Raw genomic sequence first — 19,251 nt, 5'->3', positions numbered from 1 at the left:
GATAGCTTTCATTAGGCTCCAGTTAAATCACAATCAAGTGGATCGGATCAATCTTTTCATTAAAGGAAAAAGCTTGACTAATTCCACCAAAAGTTTCTCATCTCTATAGTAATATCATCATTATGTTAGCTTAAAAAATCCTCTAATTATTTAAAAACAAATTGAAACTGAAAAAATAAGAAAACTTACTATGTTATTCTTATTCCATAAGTAAACTAGCCACTATGTTTTAAGAGAATACAGGAAACCTAAAAGAAAAACTCACCCCTGTGACTCAAGCAATTTTGAATATCCCATAAGCATAAAGCTCAATAAATGCAGAGCTTCCTCCAAAGACAAGAATATTTAATCTAATAAAAAAAATGTAACAAGCAGAGAACCAGTGAACAACACAGATGATTGTGGGTGTTTTTTATATTTGTTGATTTTATTTCTACACTATCTTTAAAAAATAATTAGCATGAACTTATAGTACAAAAGTGTTACACTATGATATTTACAACATGAATATAATATACTTTGATCAAATTTACTCCTAATCTATATTACTCTTTCTTAACTATCCTCCCTCCCTATCTATTCCTTCCTAAGTTTCTGGAGGGTTTCATGATGGTATTGTAATACATATATATTCACCTTCCCTCACCATCTCTTTTTCCTTTCTCCCTCCTGCTGGTTCCTCTTCTCTCTTTTAGATGACTGTGTTTTTTTAGCCAAAATATCAATTGTTACTGCTTTCATCTAATCTGAGTGCTAAAATTCCTCTTCAGGGAAAACTGATACACTAAGCAAACACAGCAACTCTCAATATTCAATCACAGCAGGCCATTTCTTTTGTTTCCGAAGAACAATATATATTTCTTATAGCTAACATTAAGCATTTATAGTAACATAACATACTAATAATTGTATTCACATACAGCCAATAACAAAACAGTTTTACCATGGATATTACACAATGAAGAACTTGGATAATTAAAATTGAAATTTTTAAAATTCTAGTACTATCCCCTTTAACTTATTAAAAACAAGTATACTGCATTACTGCTAACACATGAAACAAAGAACGAGCACACAGTAAAAACAGCAAGATGGTGACATCTATTATTTGAAGACACTGAGTGTCTACAATGAGATAACATAATGAAAGATTTGCTCCTGAAAATTTGGAAATGCTCCTCCAATATGAAAAGTGACTTAAAGAAATCAGACTTATTTAAATTAGATTTACCTGACATCTCCCAAGAGTTTAATAATTTCATCAGAATTATCCTCACTACAATATAAAAATAAATTGACTCATCTTTCAACCATGTTCTTTCAATTAAAAAAAACATTATTTTATTTGAAAACAACAAAAAAGTAAATCTTACCTAAATATTTTTGAGGTGGTGCTATAACGGAGAGAAAAGAGAGACAAAGGTAAAATGATACTCATGAGAGAAGTATGTACCAATATTTAAAGCAGATTAACCTGCAAGATTAAGTCCAAAGAAATACAACTCTGATACTTATTTTTTTGGTAACGTGGGCAGCTTAGGTAAGAGAAGGTTTGACTCATCTTCAGCATTATAGAAAGATGTTAGAACACTAAAAGGAAGGGGAACCAGGCATTACACAAACAGTAAAAAGTTACTTCTCTTTCTATTAAAAATATCTATTTTTAAAGACTCATTCCATAACATCAATAAGTAAACATGCCAGACACCCTGGCTCATGCCTCATGCCTATAATCCTAGCTACTCAGGAGGCTGAAATATGAGGATCACCGTTCAAAGCCAGCCCAGGCAGGAAAGTCAGTGAGACTCTTATCTCCAATAAACCACCAGAAAACAAGAAGTGGTGCTGTGGTTCAAGTGGTAGAGGGCTATCCTTGAGCTAAAGAGCTCAGGAACAGAGCCCAGGCCCAGAGTTGAAGCCCCACAACCAACAACAACAACAAAAAGTAAAGATATGGCACAAATAGTTTACCTGTCTAATAATCACAAATAAGAAATGATAAAAACAGAATTTTTTTGTTTGTAAAAACAAATGGACTTATTGTTATTCAATAGTTTTCTTGGGCTGGGAAGGTGGCTCAGTGGTAGAGCGCTTGCCTTGCAAACATGAGGCCCTGGGTTCGATTCCTCAGCACCACATAAGCAGAAAAAAAAGGCCGGAAGTGGCGCTGTGGCTCAAGTGGTAGAGCACTCACCTTGAGCTGAAGAGCTGAGGGACAGTGCCCAGGCCCAGAGTTCAGCCCCCACAACTGGACCCAAAACAAAAACAAAACAAAAACAGTTTTCTTAGCATAAAATACCTTCAGCCAGGTGCCTGTAATCCTAGCTGCTCAAGAGGCTGAGATCTGAGGACCATGGTTCAAAGCCAGCCTGGGCAGGAAAGTCTGTGGGACTCTTGTCTCCCATTAACCACCAGAAAACAGGAAGTGGAGCTGTGCCTCAAAGTAACAGAGCACTAGCCTTGAGCATGAAAGCTTAGGAACAGCGCCTAGACCCTGAGTTCAAGCTCTTATGACAGATAAAAATGAAAACAAAAACACACAAAAAATCCACCTTTCATATATACTCAGTATTGGGATACTGAAAATATATGATTTTTTAACTCAAATCTAAGAAATTTTACTACTAAAAGTAACTTTAGAGAACAGTGCAATTAATATATCATTTAATTACTGGTTCTATGGCTTACATACATTTGCCATCTGACAAGACAGCAGGTACAAGAGACTATATCATAAACTTTGAAACAGTCTCAGTAGGTGGGATAATAGCACGTGGGATTATAGGTATATGCTACTACACTTGGCTTATAAATAGGTTTATTTCCCCTTGTCATTCTCAAATAAGACTGGAAACAGATAAGCTAGCAAATGAAAGAATGGGAACTTAGAAGTATTTTTCACACTTTTACACAAAGTAGCTGTCCTGAGTTTCTAGACTTAACAGGAAACAATTCTAAACTATGAGTACCAAGTATTGAGAACACAGTTAGCAAGTAAGTGAGCCGGGATAGGAAGTACACATATGGTCTACTTCTCTCACTTTCTAGAAGATTCACTGATTACCTGTGGGTTCATGTATATTTCAAATGCCAGGCTACCTCCTTGTTATCTATTTCTTTCAGGCCCTTCATCAAGTTGTCAGTTAACAGTCAGGATTTATAAATTTATTTGATATCAAGTTAGTAACATTTAATCAGTAAGGAGGAGGTGAGGGGAAAAAAAGTATTTTTTTTAGATGGGGTGGTTGGTAGTGGGGCTTGAATTCTGGGCCTTGAACTCCAGCCTGGGTGCTGTCCCTCAGCTCATCAGCTCAAGGCGAGTGCTCTACCACCTGAGCCACAGCGCCAATTCAGATTTTGTGGTAGTGAATTGGAGATAAGAGTCTCATGGACTTTCCTGCTCAGGCTGGCTTTGAGCGGTGATGCTCAGATCTTAGCCTCTTGAATAACTAGGATTACAGGCGTGAGCCACAGGCTTCCTGCAGAAAAGTAAATTTTTTAATCCTCCCTTCCCCAAATTCAACATCACCCAGATTTACTAGCCCTTCAGTCTATCTTTACTGTAAGCTTTACTTGACTACACAGAGTAAGGCAAAGGGTTTTCATTAGACAAGGAAAAGACCAGATTCCTGGATACAAGAAAAATAACCCATGCAGCATCAGAACAGAATGCTCAACTTAGTGCTTTCCTTACTATAAGAATACTTACTAAGACACAGAAGACCAGACTCTTGACAAAATAACTTGACAGAACAGGGGGGGGGGCCTCAATTTCCCAGTCAGTAAATTTGTTGTTGCTTTTGTCTGCTCTTGAGACACGCTCACTCACTGATTACGTGGCCTAGGACTGACAACTCTCCTGCACCAATCTCTTAAAAGGTGAGATTACCACCACACCCAACTAGTAATTTTATTTAATGTATACATCAATGAAATCAACTAAAAAAAAATAATTCCAAAGAGGAGAAAAATCTTAACCTTTCAGGCGTCATTACTTTACTAACAATGTTTTCAGAAAAAAAGAAAACGAAGTATTAAAATATTTTATCTTCAGGAAGGGAAAACAGAGGGGGGAAGGAAGTGAAGGAAGGAGTGGCATTGTCCAAAAGAGAAATGTATGCATTACCTGAATTGTGAGATGGTAACCCCTCTATATAACAAAGTAAAATCATATTTAAAAACAAATTTTATCTTGATAAACTGAACAAAATTTAAATGCAATGTATACATGCTCATAATATTTCAGACACTCATTTCCATCCTAATAAATGGAAATTCCAGCGGGGGCAGGAGGATCACAAATCAAAGTTAGCCTTGACCTGTCACACCCACCCACAAACAAGGTCCTAACAATTTCATGAGTGGGTATCTCTGGTCACTCTACCTGCTTCACACAATCACTTCCATCTAATGCATACAGGAAATTGGAGCCTCCACAGAAAAAGAGTGCAAGCTTTCAGGTTTTTCCACATCACACAAAATAATTTTCTTGGTGTCACCAAGAGCAAAGGCCAAAACTAAAACAAAATAAGCAGATTACCAGAATAAATTAGTGTACTATTTGAGAAAAACAGTCATAGAAATTACTTGACCTAAAGATCCTTCCTAGGGGAAACAAAGGAGGAGGCAACAATGCTTGATAAGAAATGTACTCATTATCTTGCCCATGTAATTGTAACCCCTCTGTACAGTATTTTCACAGTTTAAAAAAAAGATCCCTCCTATTTCATAAACTAAAGAGATCTCTGCAAACAGTTATGTTATCATATTTTTAAGTGCTCAGAACCATATAAGCAATCTACTATTTTCTCATGTATCAAATATCTTAAATATCAAAGTCTCTAGATTGGAGCTCTATTGTCAAGTAGAAAATACAGCCCAGGACTCAACACACAATTTACTGTATCATCAAACTGGTTCCATAAACATTAGTTTAAACAACAACAACAAAAACAAAACAGAAGCTATCCCATCTGTTGTGTTCTTGGAAGGTTTTTATTGTTTCTTTTTTTTTTTAATGACAGGTTTGGTTTCTATATTTTGAAGCCATAACATCAACATTTAATGACAACAGTAAGAGTCACACATCTTAGCTATATTAAGGTTCTAATTTTTCAAATATGCAAAAATGGAATAATATCTTCATTCATCTCTGTAAACATTTTTCAAGGTAGGTACCAGTAACTCACTCCTATAATCTGAGATACTTGAGAGAGCCAGCCAGGGCAGAAAAGCTTGAGAGACTCTACCTCCAATTAGCAAAACTGAGGTGTGGCTCAAGTGGTAAAGCATCAGCCATGAGCTAAAAGCAGAGTTCAAGTTCCAGGACACACACACACACACACACACACACACACACACACACACACACACACACGAATATTCTTCATTCAGAGTATAATTTTCTACAGCCCCCATTGACACAGAGGAGTCACTTCTATAATAAAAGCTTAAAGAGCCAGAAGAATTACTCAAGTGGTAGAACACATGCTTTGCAAGCACAAAGCCCTGAGTTCAAACCCCAATGACAGCAAAACAACCAAGCCTCCCAGGTCTTTCCCTGGGTGGAAGAAAGCAAGTGAAAGATGAGCAAGCACCACGTTAAAGCAGTGAGGACCAAGCATGCCCAGAACTGGATGTGAAGTAAGGTCCTCTCCTGCACTGAAGCCTCAAGCAGGAACGATGCTCCTCGGAGAGGAGAGGCAATACTCTCTAATTATGCCTTCCAGGCCAGCGTCCACGTTTTCCTGGCCAGTAGAAGAAAAGCCACCAGCACATGCATGCAAAGGCAGGCTGGGCTTCCTAGGGTGCCACTCCACTATTTGTGTTTGTTGTGGTTGTGGACTGGAACTCTGGGCCTGGGGGCTGCTCCTCAGCTCTTCAGCGCTGAGCCCCCTACCCAGCCCGGCTGTAGCACGGTGCGCAGGCCCCAGGGCGGCTGGCACCAGGGCTCCCTCCCGCCTCCCGCTTCCCCGCCGGGGCCGGGCTCCCCGCCTCCCGCCTTCCCGCCGGGGCCCGGGCTCCCCGCCCCCAGCGTCCCCGCCGGCTCACGAGTTGGGATGCCGGGGCGCTCCCGCGCTGATGCGGATACGGCTGGAGAACCGGGCCAGGGAGAGCGACCAGCAGGCCCCGCCCTAGGCGGGTGAGGCGCCGACGGGAGGAAGGGGGAGAGGGGCGACGCGGGGAGCGTGCGGCGCTGACAGGACCCGACGCCCGCCCTCTCCGGGCCGGGGGCCGGCAGGGGAGCCGGGCCACAGGGAGGAGGCTGACCCGGAGGAACCCGACCTGCCGGCCACAGGTCTCGGGGTCGGGTCCCGGGCTGGGTCTCGGGGTCGGGGCCAGGGCCGAGTCTCGGAGTCAGGCCCAGGCAGGGTCTCGGGGTCGGGTCCAGGGCGGGATTTCGGGATCTGGGCCGGGGTCGAGTCTTGGGGTCGGGGCGGGGTCTCGGGGTCGGGCCGGGGTCTCAGCCCTGGCCCCACGCACTCACCCAGGCCGGCAGGTCGCTGGCGCGCACACCCAGGCGCCACCGTGCGCTCCTCCTACTCCAGCAGCGCCTGCGCGCGGCATAGGCAGCTGGCTTTCAGGCTGCGGCTCTGGCGGCACTTGGCGAGCAGCCCCAGCGCCAGCAGCACCCAGCTGAAGCTCAGCCCCAGGTAGCCGAGCGCGTACACCGGCCGCAGCAGCGTGAAGCTGCGCGCCAGCTGTGCCAGCAGGCCAGGCACGTCCATGCTTAGGGCGCCGCCCGCGGGCTCGGGCTCCGGGCAGTCCCCGACCTGGCCAGTCTCGGAGCCTGCGTCCCCAGCCCTGCTCAGGCCAGCCGCGGGGCACTGCCCTTGGGCCCAGGCAGGCGCTGCGTTCCGCGGACGGCAGCCGGCTGGGACTGGTTTTTATTGTTTCTATCCCACAGTGAAAAAATTAGACTAGCAAACACTCATGCATCCTCTTCATCTGACTGGGGATGAAATACCTAGTACAGTTTCTCTACTTCAGTCACGAATGTCTTCTTGTTTTTGCCAGTCTTGGGGCTTTAACTCAGGCCCTGTGTGCTATCCCTGAGTTTATGCTCAAGGCTAGTGCTCTATCACTTGAGCCAGAGCGCCATTTCTGTGGTATTATGAGTAGTTTATTGGAGATAAGTGTCTCATGGACTTTTATGCCCAGGCCGGCTTCAGATCCTTAAATCTCAGCCTCCTGAGCAGGTAGGATTTCAGGTGTGAGCCACCAGAGCCCAGCACAAATGTCTTTTTAAACATACCCCCAACTTAAGGATTCCAATATAGGAGAAATGAGTTTCATTGCATACAACTATAATCAACTTTGCTGGATGTGGGAGCTCTATCTCTTAAGAGGAGAAAATAATTTTAAAATAATCATTACCTAACAAAAAATATGCTAGTCAAAAAAAATGAGACATAGGTTTTTAAGGCTATAGATTTATCAGTAGAGAACATGTCTACCATGCAGAAAGACCTGAGTTCAATCCACAAACATAGGAAGAAAGAAAAAAGTTTCAAAAACCCTCTAGCTTTATACACATTCTATTCATATTCTGAGTAAAAGGAGTACAGAATGACTATACAATTTGAAAGCATTTTTGGAAATTTTACTTCTAGTAATTAATCTAAGGAGTAATTACACAGAGTTATTCCAAGTACTCTACCACTTGAGCCAAAGCACCACTTCCGGCTTTTTTCTTTTTGCTTATGTGGTGCTGAGGAATCGAACCCAGGGCCTCATGCTTGCAAGGCAAGCGCTCTACCACTGAGCCACCTTCCCAGCCCGTCAAAGAATTTTAAGTACTTATATTACCTAGAAAAAAATTAAACAATGAAGAATATATATTCACTTTACAAAAGCAATTCGCTTTTTTCTTAGAGTACTAATGATACAGACAAAGTTGACACTAGGATTTAGTAGTTTACAGTGCTGACTGTATTTGTACCATAGCTCAGAAAAGGACTGTCACTCTGAAACACCTGGCAGAGAAGTTCAGTCATCATAGCCCTACCAGCCACGATAGAAGAGGTAGCAAGAGGCAAAAGACCACACAGAAATGAAAGAACTGAAGTCAGAGCAGGGGGTCCTCATGTGTGACCTACTTATTTACATTATGCATATCATATTCACACTCATTCATACATATTCATAAGAATGCTTATGAGCCTATACAATTACCGCTAAAATATTTTCTGGGTAAAAGGCCATGATGGCACTGATTAGACTGGCAAATGGCAGCTGGTGCTTGACCAAAGGGTAGAGGACAGGAGTATAGAAAAAACAAAGTTAGAGTTTACTGCAGTTATCTTTGCCAAGAAGCCAGATTTTTCCAAAGAGGTATCTCCAACAGACAGAATTCGACCTGTGAAAAATGTTAAATCATTAAAAAAGTTCCAAAGGACAGGGCTGGGAAGGTGGCTCAGTGGTAGAGCACTTGCCTTGCATGCCTGAGGCCCTGGGTTTGATTCCTCTGTACCTCATAAGAAAAAAGCCAGAAGTGGCACTGTGGCTCAAGCGGTTGAGCACTAGCCTTGAGCTGAAGTGCCAAGGGACAGTGCCCAGGCCCAGAGTTCAGGCCTCACAATCAGGCACCCCCCCCCAAAAAAAAATCTAATTTTGCCCAATATTGGATTATGTGACACTTGTTTACAACCAGAATATACACTGATAATCTTTGTTTTTTGGTTTTTTTTGGGTCCGGTCATGGGGGCCTGAACTCTGGGCCTGGGTGCTGTCCCTCAGCTCTTCAGCTCAAGGCTAGCACTCTACCACTTGAGCCACAGCACCACTTCTGGCTTTTTCTTTTTGCTTATGTGGTGCTGAGGAATCGAGTCCAGGGCCTCATGCATGCAAGGCAAGTGCTCTACCACTGAGCCACCTTCCCAGCCCCAACACTGATAATCTTAATAATTAAATATCTCTTTAATTATAAACATACAAATTTAGGGCTGGGAAGGTGGCTCAGTGGTAGAGCATTTGCCTTGTAAGCATGAGGCCTTGTGTTCGATTCCTCAGCACCACATAAGCAGAAAAATCAGGAAGTGGTGCTGTGGCTCAAGTGGTAGGGTGATAGCCTTGAGCTGAAGAGCTGAGGGACAGCACCCAGGCTCAGAGTTCAGGCCCTATGACTGGACCAAAAAAAAACAAAAAACAAAAAACAAAAAATCCAAAGGAATGCCTGACACCGTCCAATAGAAGAAGTGTACTCATTATCTGAAATGAAATGGTAACTCCTCTGTACAGCAACATAATAATAAAATTATTTTTTAAAATTCCAAACTGTCATTCGTAATTCTAGTATTTACTAAGAATAATTACTTCTTTCTTTTTTTTTTCTGGTCGTGGGGCCTGAACTCTGTGCCTGGGAGCTGTCCCTCAGCTCTTCAGCTCAAGGCTACCCTCTACCACTTAAGCCTCAGTCCCACTTCCGGCTTTTTCTGCTTATGTGGTGCTGAGGAATCGAACCCAGGGCCTCATGCATGCAAGGCAAGCACTCTACCACTGAGTCACCTTCTCAGACCAATTACTTCTTTCTGAAAACAGACTTTATATTCAGCATGCTCTTTATGAAAATGAAAATCTTTTTTATATTATTATTATTATGTTTGCCATCTGGTCTCCAAGCCAGACAGGTCACTTCCTTCCCTGTATTTTCATTTGGTGGAAAACTCCAAACTTGATGAAAACTTGCAAGTCTATGAAGCAAAACCTAGGATAAAACAGATAACAGTGGCAGAATATTAAAAACACATCTTCAGAATAAAATAAACCTAGATCTCTGACTAAAATCTTTTAAATAATCTCTTAGTTATAATATTTACCTAGCAGAAGAGGAATGAACATGGGTATTTTCCAAGAAATAGGTGAAATGAAAAGGTCCACTTTTACTACATATTCTAAATATTTTCCTATCTTTTCTTTGAACAAGAGACTTACTTTTCAGAAAGGAAGGAGACAATAAAGACAGAACACATACAACATTAAAAGTATAGCTGTACGAAGAGTTTGAATTGAAGGCATGGCTCAAGTGGTAGAACACCATCCGTGACCAAAAAAAAAAAAAAAAGCTGAGAGTACAATGCCCTGAGTTCAAGCCTTAGTACTAAAAATAAATAAATAAATAAGGATGGGAATGTGGCTTAGTGGCAGAGTGTTTGCCTAGCATACATGAAGCCCTGGATTCAATTCCTCAGCACAACATAAACAGAAAAAGCCAGAAGTGGCACTGTGGCTCAAAATGGTAGAACACTACCCTTGAGTGAAAGACCTCAAGGACAGCACCCAGGCCCTGACTTCAAGCCCCATGACTGGCCCCCCAAAAAGTGTATTCCTTTCAGATTCTGGGTCCTGAGAGCATAAGGCCTATTTTTATTTTTTAAATTAAAATGATGTACAAAGGGGTTACAGTAAGAGGCTCTATTTTTCATCTTCCCTAAGTGATCCTTGTGTCTTAGGCCACCTCTACCTGGTAACAGCTTTCCTTTCTGCACAAGACCATACTCACCTCCCCAAGATGAAAGAAATGAGAAGGAGAGAAAGGAGCCAGGAAAGCTCAGTGGAAGGAGGGCTTCGTGTTTCCAAGCAAAGGTAATCATTAAGCCAAAAGAAACCTTTTTATTGGCTGGGTGCCAGTCTCATGCCTGTGATCCTAGCTACTAAGGAGGCTGAAATCTGAGGATCATGGTTCAAAGCCCACCAAGACAAGAATGTCCCTGACACTCTTATCTCCAATTAAATACCAGAAAACTGGAAGTGGTGCTGAGGCTCAAGTGGTAGAGCACTCACCTTGAGCTGAAGGGCTGAAGGATAGCGCCCAGACCCAGAGTTCAGGCCCCAGGACTGCCCCCCCCAAAAAAATAAATAATCCTTTTTTGGTTAAGTACCAGGTTCATACAATTTATTGACAAAGCAAAGAGAGAGAAAAAAGATAGTCAAATAATTGCAAATCATTTGCAATAAGACATCTTAGCATTTAATTTAACCTGAGTTCCTAGGATCTTACACAAGTCACAAACTTCCATTCTCACAGTAGTAAATGCCCAAACTGGAAGGTCAAGATTTTTGATGCCCTAGGCTCTTAATGCTCCAACACTAAAACGGCCCTGACTTCCAACCTCTATGCAACCAGTTAAGGAATAAGAAAGTCTCAGAAGTGCAAAAGCTCCTGAAAAGACTTCTCACCCTACTTACCCAACTTAGATCCTGAAAACAGCCTCATCACCCTCTGTCTTACTTCACAGTGCAAAGCATCCTACATCCCTGGTGGTATCAGTCACCAGAAGGAACCCAGGAACTGCTACCTCCTGGGCGTGACCCACTAATGAAGCATCTCTACCACTCATTACTTTTGAAACCCTTCTTCTGTGCCACTGGAAATCACAGTCAGTTAATCACCATAATGCCCCATTTCTTTATTCTTTCCTCTGAAAGGTGCTTCTCACACTACTTCCCTGTAATATTCTCAGGAGAAGGCCCATTTGCAAACTGCAGTCCCCTGCACTATTACTACTGAGAAAAGCAGATGTCCTCTTTAATGTTCCCTGGCATTTCTGGATGACTTCTCTTCTCCAAAAATCCCATAACTGATTAAATACAATTGTGATCACTTCCTACCCTCTCTTGATTCTAGTCATCTACAGAATCCTAGGTCATTCCCCTCCTTGAAGACGTGGACTCTTGGCACACTCATACTTTTCAACTCAACTGTCATCAAAGTGACAGTTCTCAATTACGTTTTCTTCAATGATCACAGTTTCTACCTTACCTCAGCCACAGCTAAAATCACACCCTTGGTCTGATCACTACAATGCTATTAAAATCTATTTCAAACTTCCATTCCCACTTTCCATCCAGTGCTTCTCTTTCAGCTCCTATCTATGACACCACCTAACCAGGATATACAATCCATTAAATCTAGCACTGATTTGTCCTTTACTCCACACATACCTTCAATTCCCACCTTGATCAGGTGAGAATCAAAAGTACATCATTCTTTGACTTAGAAAAATAGTCTCAATGTTCTCCATATTAAAATGCAGATTTCCTAATACTATGTACAATACAATTCCTTTTTATTTAAAAATATCTTGAAGAGTATAATTTTGCATTATTTATTTGTAAGTGTATATCTTTTCTGTGTTCTTTTTGTTTGTCTATGTATTTTTTGGGGAGGGAGACATAATTTATACCTTCTTTTTTATTTAATTTTATTTTTTAAAATCTGTCATGGGGCCTGAACTCTGGGCCTGGGCACTGTCCCTCTACCACTTGAGCCACAGCTCCACGCCAGGCTTTTTCTGCTTATGTGGTACTGAGGAAGTGAACCCAGGGACTCATGCATGCAAGGCAAGCACTCTACCACTGAGCCAACCTCCCAGCCCCATACCTTCATTTTTACATTGCGTGGTTTAGTGAGAAGTTTGGTATGATTATTAAAAAGTGTTTACTACTGTAAATGGTATCTTTTCAGTGATTACATTTTCTAGATCTAATATGGAATATGCTCATTTAGTAAATTTATAATCCAACCTAAAATATTTTAGTATTGTAAAGATAAAAAATTTCATTAAATTTCAAAAAAAGAATTCAAAAGAATTTCCTTTCAGTATTTTTCCAATTCTTAGCATTGTACAGAAGAACATCAAAGCACATGAACCATTATGCAATTATAATAAATGAAAATATTAAAAAGGTCATTCCTGTTACTCCACTCCTTGCATATAACATGAACTTCTTTGCACATGAGCAACAATCCTGGTTAAACCCAATGGTGCTTGCACCAACACTGCCAAATGGAATGAATAAATGTGTACACTTGCTGATTTCTCTAAAATTATAGAATCATTAGCTTCATAAAGCAATTAAGAAACCAGCAATCCTGCTGGGATTGGATACCTGCCTTGTCAGCTTTCTCACATATCTTTGTCTTCCTCTAACTCCTAAAGTTATCTTTTGCATAGTTACTCAAGGTCAATTCCCTCCTTGCTTAGAGAAATAAAAGCAACAGTGTTCACTCACACTCAACATGGTTATACTGATGCCTATATTCTCTACCTTCCCTCTTACTGCCATGGCTGTACTACCACTGACACTACTCTTAAGAGCCATGACAAATTTCCAAAGCATCCTGGGAGATGGAAAAGGGAAGATTCCTATAGGGCCCTGAGAAAGTAGACATCAAAATCTTAGTGACTGGATCAACATGGTGATGAAGTATTGCAGGCTGCTAAGATTTCCTTATCAACCTTCTTTTCCCCACTTTGCTCCCAGAGCACGACTTTACCTGGTTACTATTGGGAAAACTTCCCCAAAGGCTTAAACAGAAAACCTGCACACTGATGAAGGTTTCCTTACAAGAAGTCTGTGAGGTAGTCATACCTCTGGGCAGAAAGTTGAATACTATTAGCTCCAATTTGAAGCATCTCCACATTTCTCATGTAAAATTAGCAATGCTAATTGACAACATCCACAGAAATGGTCTCAGGAATCCAGAGAAGCATCCTCTCTTTCTAGGGAAATGTCATTTTACTAAGGGGGCTTGTCTAACTTAAACCTAGGTAAAGAGACGTGGATAACTGCACAGAAATCCTCAGGCCTACCCCTTAAGCAGCTTTGGCCCTGCACATTTACTGCAAGGCTAGGCAAGAACTCATCTTTGTTTTGCTGCCTCAGATATGGCCCACAGCCCTGCCAGGATGCCTGCCTGCTTCTGGGGCACAACTTTGTGACCGTGTTCCACTGGGTCCCGGAGATGTGATCCTTTGCAGATGTGGACCATCTCACTTGAAGTGGATGGCCGTCCCGAGAGGCCGAGGTGGGTGGTCCGCTGGGCCTGCATGCAGGGAGACCCAGGCCCGGGCAGGGCTGGAGCTGGTGAGTCGGATGAAAGGCCTCAGCCTCCAACAGCATCTTTTCCTTCTCTCTCTTTATCCTCCCTGGTTTCATGCAGCCTCCCAGTGCCCCACACGCTGGCAAAGCCCAGCACAACTCTGGCTTTGAGAAGGAAATCTTCACAGTGGGGGTGTTCATATTTTCCCCAACAGTGGAGATGAGAGACAAGGCTCATGGCATTCATATTTTTGAAACCCACGCGTGTCTGGAAAGCTGCTGAGGACAGGCTAGAGGGAAAACCCAAAGCTTCACTTTGCAAGTTGACCTCAGAGGTTATAAGTTCTTTGGTCAGAGCCATGTGGCTGGTGGGGTTCTGTGGGGTTGGGCTGGGAGCTGCTCAGCAGGGAGTCCCGGGAGCCAGGGCATGGGAAGAGTGATCTGGACTTGTCTGCCGAGATGTATCCGTCAGAGAGCAGGGGCAGAGCCACAGAGAAGAGAAAGTCTACAGGCCAGCCCACCTGGACCCTCTGAGCTGTGAGTCTGTGCACCACCATTCTGAGCTCAGAGGGTCAAAGCTGCCCTAAGAGAGACAATGGCCTGCTCATATCTAGTTAAAGCAGATGAAGCAGAAGGCACTGAAACAGACAATTTCCTGTGTTCAAGACACACCCAGCCCTGCTTCCATACCTGCTGTGTGAGTGTGAAGGTTTTCCTGTCAGACCCGTGACAACAGGGGCAGTCCACTGTCCAAGCAGTCATGTCCCCATGCATGCTCACATGTATCCTTCCATATACCCATGACCCCATGTGTGCACACATGTCCCCTTCCATATCCCATTTATGTCCCCATCCATGCACACATGTCCCCTTCCATGCACACATGTCCCTGCTCATGCACACATATCCCTTGTCCATGGAGAACAAATGTGTTCTCTGAAGAAGAGGTCAAGCAGGCCACAGGGCCCAGGGCCTATTCCACAGATCTTTTTCAGCTGCTAGAGCAGGCAGGGCCTTGCGTGCATGTGGCGTGTCCATCCTCTGACTCACTAGAATGGAGGTATAGAATATACGTTCACTCTCCTCCAGCTTTCTGGCAGCTGTAAATGGGTGAGTTCCAGCTCTAACGCATGTCTGAGCCCAGGCCTCCATTTCTCTCCTCTCTATGTGCTGCTTCCACACCTGGGCTCCGCTCAGCACATGGGTTTCTTGGGAATTTCCCTCTCTTTCATCACAAAACCCCCCAACAGGGTGCACCTGGGGCAAACGCCATGCAGAGCTGCTCAGTGCCCTGCATGTGTGGCTTTCCCTTTGGTTCCTGGCCAGGGCACTGCTGCTGTCTCTCATCACCAAGAGCCTCCCACAGGCTCAGCCACCCATTCTTGGGATCCCAAACCCTTCCATGTCACTAATCAAGAATGCCCAGTGCCCTGGAGCTAGCTCCAGGCCCCCGATTCTTCTTTCTGCCTCTCTGGGCTTCTGGGAAATGATGTGGGCAGGATAGGTGGAAGTGTGTTGGCCAGACATCAGGACATCGCCTCTGTCCCTACTCCTCACCCAGCTCGGCCAATTGTGGTTCCAGACCCTTCTCAGGCTCAAGCCCCCGTCCTGGTCCTGTCATCCTCTTGACTCTAAGCCTTCCAGACAGGGTCCTGCCGGCCACAGAGAGCAGCCCCTCATGCAGAGCCCCTGCAATGGCCCCAAACAGGGCGAGGGGAGGGGGAAAGTCTGCACACAGACCTATGTACTCACACGTACACATGAACACACCACTTCTTACTCTTCCAGTTCTGGATAAATTGGGTTGATTTCTTTGTTGTTGGAAGTAAAGATTCATTTCCATCTTGTTTTATATTATACATTTAGAAAGCAGATAGAATTGTTTAAACAAAACTACAAGAGCTCTGGTCACAGACGGTGTGTTCTGCTGTTCTCTGCTCTCCTCCTCCTCCTCTTCCCCCTTTACCTCCTCCCCCTCCTCTTCCTCCTCTTTCTCTTCTTCTTCCTCCTGTTACAGGAAAACAGACTGGATCCAGCTTTATGTATGCACAGACCCACTGGAGTTTCTACTCCACACTCTGCACCCTGCTCACCTGACAGGGGTTTCTTCCTTTTATCAGCAGAGTGCCCAGTGTTTCAGGAGCCCCCTCCCACTATGGGAAGAGCACCAGTGTTTTGAGTTTGGGGTTACCGCAAGGGTCACAGTTTCTCAAAAATTCCTCACAAGCTGGCTCTCTGAGCCAGTTGATAGTGGCAGGCTTTCCTTCTAACGTCTTTTAACTTTTACTGTCCATTTGCACATCTTTTCAATAGATCATATTGCTTAATGAATTGCTTTTTACATAAAACAGTTGTTAATGATTTGAGGCAAGGCAATTATAAAAGAGTCACTATGAAGTTTTTATTTTTTAATTCTGTGAAATTAAGCATAATTGATATTCTTCTCTGGTGCCTTGAGCTGTAGGCCTACTCCCGGCCCTCTAGCCATTCTCAGGGCCTTCTCCATTGGTGAGTTTACTACTTGGGTCTCCACTATCATGAGTTCTCACCACCCAGGGCCTCCTCCATCAGTAAGTACCCCACCCAAGGCCTCCTCCATTGGTGAGTTCTCACCACTCAAGGCCTCCTACATCAGTGAGTTCTTACCACCTGGGGCCTCCTCCATTGGTGAGTTAACCACTTGGGCCTTCTCCATCTGTGAGTTCTCACCACCTGGGCCTCCTCCATCTGTGAGTTCTCACCACCTGGGCCTCCTCCATCAGTGAGTTCACCGCTCAGGGCCTCCTTCATTGGTGAGCTCTCACCACCTGGAACCTCCTCCATCGGTGAATTCTCACCACCCAGGGCCTCCTCCGTCAATGAGCTCATTGTTCCACCTTCTCTGGTGGTCCTCACTCTAGGATGGGCAGCTGCACAGACAGAATCTTCCCGAACTCATCTTCAGGTCTTGTATCTCCCTGCATCCAGGCCACCCCAGGGTGCTCCATGCTCATGTCTGCCTTCCTTCACCATGCACTAGTTGCTGATCCTCTGAAATCCATTTCTCATGTTCCTAGACCTTGCGTTTATCTTTGGACCTCAGATCCCTTCCCCCCCTCATCCCATCCCCTCTCCATCCCCGCCCCCCACCCCGCTCCTCACCCCGGCCTCATCCCTACCCTCTCCGCACCCCCCTTCCTGCCCCTGCCCTTTGCAGCTGTCAAGCAGGGCACCTGGGATGGTGGCACACATAGCATGGCACCAGCTGCCAGCTGCCCTGTGGAAAGAATAATTCTCAACAGCAGGCTGGGCTCCCCTGCCAGGAAGGAGATCCTAAACTCCAGCCTTCTCCACTCCTCTCCTCCATGTGGGGCATCTGCCAAGTGGCTCCTTCTCCTCTCCCAGCCTTTATGTACCAAGGTTAAATGTTCCTTTTGAGGGAGTGCTGGCATCTGGGCCTGGCCCTCTCCCCTCTCCTCCATTTTCCAGCCCCTGCCTGGGAAGCACTGGAGCGGAATGCCAAGGGGCACCTTCATTTTAATAAAGTAGATCTGAGGCCTTCCCTCAGGAGACTCTGTTACAGCTCAGCACCACTGCTTGCTAATGAAATGGATCACAAAGGGTCCCCAGCCATGGAGTTGTTGAGCACAGGAAATATGAGAAGGCTCTGGGCTGGGGCAGAGCAGGCCTGGGATTGGAACAGGCCTGGTTCTCCTCTAGCCTCACTTCTCCCACTGAGAACCAGCTCCCTGTTAGACTCACATCCATCTCATGACACTCTGAAAGCCACCACCGGCCATGTGTGGACACGGAGAGAACTGATGCCCACACTGGGCCCCAGTCCCCACTCACAAAAGCACTAAGTAAGCTCCAAAGAGCAAAAGCCTAAATTCCAGAGCAGTGTGGTGCTGCATGCCTGTAGTCCAAGCATCTAGGAGTATGAGGCAAGATCTCTCATTCTACACAGGAAGATATTGTCTGAGAGAGAGAGAGAGAGAGAGAGAGAGAGAGAGAGAGAGAGAGAGAGAGAGAGAGAGAGAGAGAGAGAGAGAGAGAGAGAGATCCTAACTTCTTTATCATGTGTTAAAATGAAGACATAAAATCCATAGGCCAGGTGTAGTACTACCTGCCTGTAATCCCAACCACTCAGGAAATAGACAGGAAGCAGATGGTACTCCAAGGCCAGGCTAGGGAAAAGCAAAGCCATTAGAGTCTATCTGAAAAGAAAACACAGTAAAATAAAAAGGCCAGGGGCCGGGAAGGTGGCTCAGTGGTAGAGTGCTTGCCTTGCATGCATGAGGACCTGGGTTTGATTCCTCAGCACCACATAAGCATAATAAAACAGAAGTGGTGCTGTGGCTCAAGTGGTAGAGCACTAGATGAGCTGAATTGCTGAAGGACAGCAACCAGGCCCAGAATTCAGGCCCCACCACCAACATAAATAAGTAAATAAAAATGAAAAGGCCAAAGGACTGGAGGGGTGACTCAAATGGTAAAATAAAGACAAGGTCCTGAGTTCAAACCACCAAAGGGGACACAAAAAGAAAGACAGCAGAAAGACAGAAAGACAAAAAGAAAGAAAGAAAGAAAGAAAGAAAGAAAGAAAGAAAGAAAGAAAGAAAGAAAGGAAGGAAGGAAGGAAGGAAGGAAGGAAGGAAGGAAGGAAGGAAAGAAAGGAAGGAAGGAAAGAAAGAAAGAGAAAAGAAGTAAAACATAGAGTGTGAAACTTAAGTGCCCTGAGCACCAGCTTGAGGCATGTCCTTCCCCACACAGCTCCAGACACCAATGCTGAATGGACCACACAGTTTCCTGGGATCTCTCCTGTAGGGACGGGCATTCTTAACACTCCTCATGGATAAACACTGGCAGAGATTTGTTGAATAAATCAACTAATTTATTTAAATTTCCCCAAATCAAGAGTAATACCGATTCCGGTTGAGCTAGGATCTGGGCAGGACTGACACAGAAGCTTCCAGCACTGTGGAGGGACTTTTCCATGGGGAATGTGACTACAGGGCTGTTTGAGAAGCATGGTGAGAGGGCCGCTCTGTGGTTGACAGTCCCTCGGCTCTCTGTGTGTTCTGGACACTCAGCCCTGGTCAGGTGAGGAGTGGAAACTGAAAGATTGAAATTGGGGCTATGTCCATTTTACAATATGCTAACTGCTAATTCTGCTTCTGTAAACCTGCTTGCGCTAACACTGACTCTTCCCCTCCCAGAAATAAGTTAAAAAGTTACAAAGTCCAGATGCAGGCAGGCCCAGGGACAAGGTCTGCAAACATAGATAAAGAACAAAAGAATATGTTCTCCTGAATTCCTGTGTAAAAACTCACGGCAGGGGGCTCAAGACAAGGACCATCTGGCAAGCCCAGCAAACTAGGTCAAATGTCAACCAATCGCGAGCCTGTAACTATGTGGACTCCCTTCCAGAGAAGCCTCCCCATAGGA

The 19,251-nt window shown here is 44.4% G+C and overlaps 1 pseudogene; it reads right to left on the bottom strand.

Annotated features, from left to right (window-relative positions):
• The window catches only part of LOC138838734 (anaphase-promoting complex subunit 4-like), a 42,460-nt pseudogene extending 25,768 nt beyond the window's left edge, over positions 1–16,692 (bottom strand).
• Between the last annotated feature and the right edge of the window lie 2,559 nt (positions 16,693–19,251).

The sequence above is a fragment of the Dipodomys merriami genome, unplaced genomic scaffold (genome assembly GCF_024711535.1).
Source record: "Dipodomys merriami isolate MVZ:Mamm:240054 unplaced genomic scaffold, mDipMer1.0.p SCAF_29, whole genome shotgun sequence".
In the NCBI taxonomy this organism is placed as follows: Eukaryota; Metazoa; Chordata; class Mammalia; order Rodentia; family Heteromyidae; genus Dipodomys; species Dipodomys merriami.
The sequence above is the reverse complement of the archived record's forward strand: the minus strand, read 5'-3'. Positions and strand labels throughout refer to the sequence as shown.